At 39.4% G+C, this 3876-nt stretch overlaps 1 protein-coding gene and 1 pseudogene across 1 annotated transcript in view; both read left to right on the top strand.

Moving 5' to 3' along the window:
- Positions 1-3876, top strand: part of LOC102865910 (extended synaptotagmin-2-like) — a 183440-nt gene that overhangs the window by 27867 nt on the left and 151697 nt on the right. The window lies entirely within an intron of this gene.
- On the top strand, positions 2965-3188 carry LOC102864708 (annotated as a pseudogene).

Genomic DNA, 3876 nt, shown 5'->3' with positions numbered 1-3876 from the left:
CTTTTAATTTCCTGGCTGCTGGTGCCAAGACTGTTGACTGTGGAGCCTAGCAAACTAAAGCTGTGTACAATCTCAATCTCTTCACCATCCATCCTGATGCTGCCAATTGGTCCAGTGGTGAGATTCTTCGTCTTCTTGACATTGAGCCTCAATCCATATTGGAGGCTGCAGTCCTTGACCCTCTGCAGCAAGCACTTTAGTTCCTCCTCAGTTTCAGCAAGGAGGGTTGTGTCACCTGCATAATACAGATTGTTGATAGATCTTCCTCCAATCTTGACCCCATATTTCTCTTCATAGAGCCCAGCCTCAAGGAAATGGTTCTAACTTGTACTGAATTATTTATGAGTTCTTTATTTTTTTTTTCTGCTCAATATTTTAATTCAGAAATAAACTACAGTTAGATAACCCTCTTGGAAGGACTTGTTAGGTGCTGTGGAGTTGACTTGAACTGCTAATGACCTTAGTAACAGATCAAAACTTTGCCCTATCCTGGACTTTTCTCATGAGCTCACTCAAACTTACTGCTATTGTTGGAATCACTGTGTCAGTCTCCCTGAGGGTCATTTTTTTCTGTCAGTGATCTGCAACCGTTCCCAGTCTTTTCCAAGCAGCTGACACCTCGTGCCCTTTTGACACATACTCAAAGCACGCAAGAAGTGCACTCTGGCTGTACTTTCTCCAAAACAGATTTTTTTTGTTCTGTTCATTTGTTTTTAAATATTTCTAAGTGACCCACAGAGTAAAGTTGGGATAGATGTACAGGAATCTTTGTTTTGTACATCCAGTAAAGATAAGTATGTATATTCAGAGGGGAAAATATCCTAGTCTTTTTATGCACCAATTATTTGCTCAAGCTTTTTCATCATTGCAAACAAATAAAGGATTCAAAAGAAAAAACAAATAGATTTTAGGCAGGTATATTTCTCTGACTCATAGAATGCCTAAGATTTTAACTAGAGACATCTGTGTGAAACAATGCAGTTAAAGTCTTAGAAAATATCATGTGAGCCCTTCTCATAGAAATTAAAAAATTCATTGTAAAATGTTAAACATGATATAATTTTTAAATCAATGTAGTTGTTTGATATTCCTATCACTTTTTACTGTTGTAGGATATTTTAACTCTGTCTTCACAGTTCTGTATTGTTGGATTGGTTTTGGTTTTTTTTAATGTAAAATGATAATTTATTCCATATTCTATATAGAGCATATGCAGTTAATTCAGTGTTATGATTTCACATCTATTTCCTCATCTGTTACAGTCAAAACATAAGCATATGAAATGGAATAGTAATATCTGATTTGAATTTTAAATAAAACCCAACCACATTGTTTTTATCTGTGGTGAAGGGAAGGAGAAGACAAGCTTTCTATTCTGGGACTAATTTTAGTTTGTGAGATTGAGGTGACCCACACCAAAACCTCAGTTTAAACTAAGGTTCTCAAATATTTCATTTGCGTGACTTATTTCTGAACTCAATGATATATATTCTAAATGACTTAAGAATTTTGTTAGATGTCATGGTTGATTAGTGCTACAATGATAGAGATACCACAGTGGGTGATTTTAAAAAAGAGAAATTCATTCTCCTATAGTTTGAGGTGGCTGAGTGGTAAGGAATGGTGCTGCCAACCCAAAGGCTCGTGTTCAAATTCGTTGGCTGCTCTATGGGATAAAGATGGGCATTCTCCTCCATGTTATTACTGCCTCTGAAACCCCCCTGGAGGGTCAGCTATGACTTGGTTCCAACTTGACAGTAAATGATAGCCACATCATTTAAGAGCCTGAAAGTCCAAATTTAAGGTTCACCGTCTAGGAGAAGGCCCTTTCTGTAGCTGTGGTTCTAGGGAAAGGTCCTTGGTTCCTTCAATTATCGGTAGAACTGGCATTCCAAAGAAATCTCCCTATGTCTTGGCCTTCTTCAGGCCAAGGAGCTTCGTGCTGGAGGCTGGTCAGTCCAAATGGACACAGTCTGCTCCTGGCCATTATTTCTTGGTGATACTAAGGCTTCTGCTCCCTTTTCTCCTCCTGTAGCTCTTAAGAGATAAAAGGTATTACATACCACACCCCAGAGAAACTTTCCTTCCCTCAGATCAGGGCTTTGATGGGAGGGAGGAGTGTTGCCTTTCACCTTTAATCCTTTCGTAGCTGCTTAGTTTATCAGATCATGCAGGATTGTTATGAAAGTTCCACATTGTATCATTACATATATCTATTTTTTTCAGTGACAGAATTTAGTCCATGTCATTAACTAATTATTAATAGTTTTTTTTTAAGTTTCTAAGTAACACCTCAGATCTGGAAGAGATCATTCATAGGCCTATGCTTACATGAAAAACAGTAAATAAATTTATTGGTGTTATTATTGTCATGAAGTGGTATCTAATTATTCTCCTGAGCAGAGTTACAAAGAGTCCTTGCTTTTATTCTGCGCTGAATAGAAGTCCTGGCCTAAACTTCTGTGTCATACTATACTTAAGAACTTCTTGGGCAGTCAGGTCAGAACTGGCCCTCCAGCAGGTTTTCAGAGGTAGTAAATCACATAAGATGGGGGTTTGAGGGTCTAGTGGTAAGAATCTATGCTGCAATTCCAAAGACAGGTTCAAATCTGCCACCTTTTTCTCTGGAGAAAAATGGGCAATTTCCTCACAGGTGATTACTGCCTCTGAAAACCCACTGAAGGGTCAACTATGGGTCGGTTCCTACTCGATGGTACACAACAACAACAAATCACACAGGAGACAATTGCCCATTTTTCTCCCATGGAGCAGCTGGTGGATTAGAACTGCATACTTTTGTGTTGTCAGTGCAATTCTTTACTACTAATCTACCTAAATTGAAATTTAAGCTCATTTAAAAAATAAATGAAGCAATAAATGGTATATCTTTCATAGAAAAGATGAAATTCTGGAAGACTTCATAATAAGATTCTTTTAGCAGTGGCTTGCTCAGAACCCGGCAAGATGGAGCTTGAGGCCATGAGCAGTACACCAGCCCGGTTAATCCGGCTGTCTTCCCACATCTGATCGTGGTGCATGTTCTTCACCACCTGGTTCTTCTTTTACGAGGTAACCTATACCAAGTACACACGGGGCATCTACAAAGAGCTGCCGATCTCCTTGGTGTCCTCCTGTTCATGGGCTTTGGGGTCCTCTTCCTGCTGCTCTGGATCGGCATCTATGTATGACTGCCAAGGGTATCCACCTGAGAGCTGCACTGAATCCCTGCTTTTGTTATTTAGTATTTGTGATGTTTTTTATTAACTAGTGCTGGAAGTGTCCCACCTTCTGCCCACAATAGAGAGAGGTGTGTGACCGTTAAAAAAAAAAAGAAAGTATACATTTTCTTAGTGAATTAACAGAAGCATTAATTTTCAAATAATTTAAACAGCTTTCTTTGTTATAGAAAGTATGCTGTATTTTAAGAGAGTGATTTTGGGGGGTTTACCCTACCAACACAGAGGCACAGGGTTTGAATCCACTTCCTGAGAGAAAGATGGGCAGTTTCCTCTCCTTCTGATTTATTGACTCTGAAAACCCCCTAGAGGGTCAGCTGTGGGTCAGCTCCAGCTCAATGGCACGCAGGTTACAGCCACCACCTGTGGTTTCAGGTAAAAACTGAACTGGTGCTTTTTTATATTTCCTAGTGAAATTTCTCATTAAATGAGTAAGATCCACATGGAGAATTTGGAAGTGTTAGTAAAAGCCTTACACTGATGGGTTCTTCAGCACTGTCCTTAAACTATAATTGTACTATAACACCATTGCACTATAGCATGTTGTTGTTGTTGTTATGTGCCGTCGAGTCGTTTGCGACTCATAGCGACCCTGTGTACAACAGCCCTAAACCCTGCTCTATCCTGTGCCAGTCTCACT

Source organism: Elephantulus edwardii, unplaced genomic scaffold (assembly GCF_000299155.1).
Source record: "Elephantulus edwardii isolate Elephantulus edwardi_28Jun2011 unplaced genomic scaffold, EleEdw1.0 scaffold00060, whole genome shotgun sequence".
Classification (NCBI taxonomy): domain Eukaryota; kingdom Metazoa; phylum Chordata; class Mammalia; order Macroscelidea; family Macroscelididae; genus Elephantulus; species Elephantulus edwardii.
This window is presented reverse-complemented; position numbering and strand designations above follow the sequence as displayed.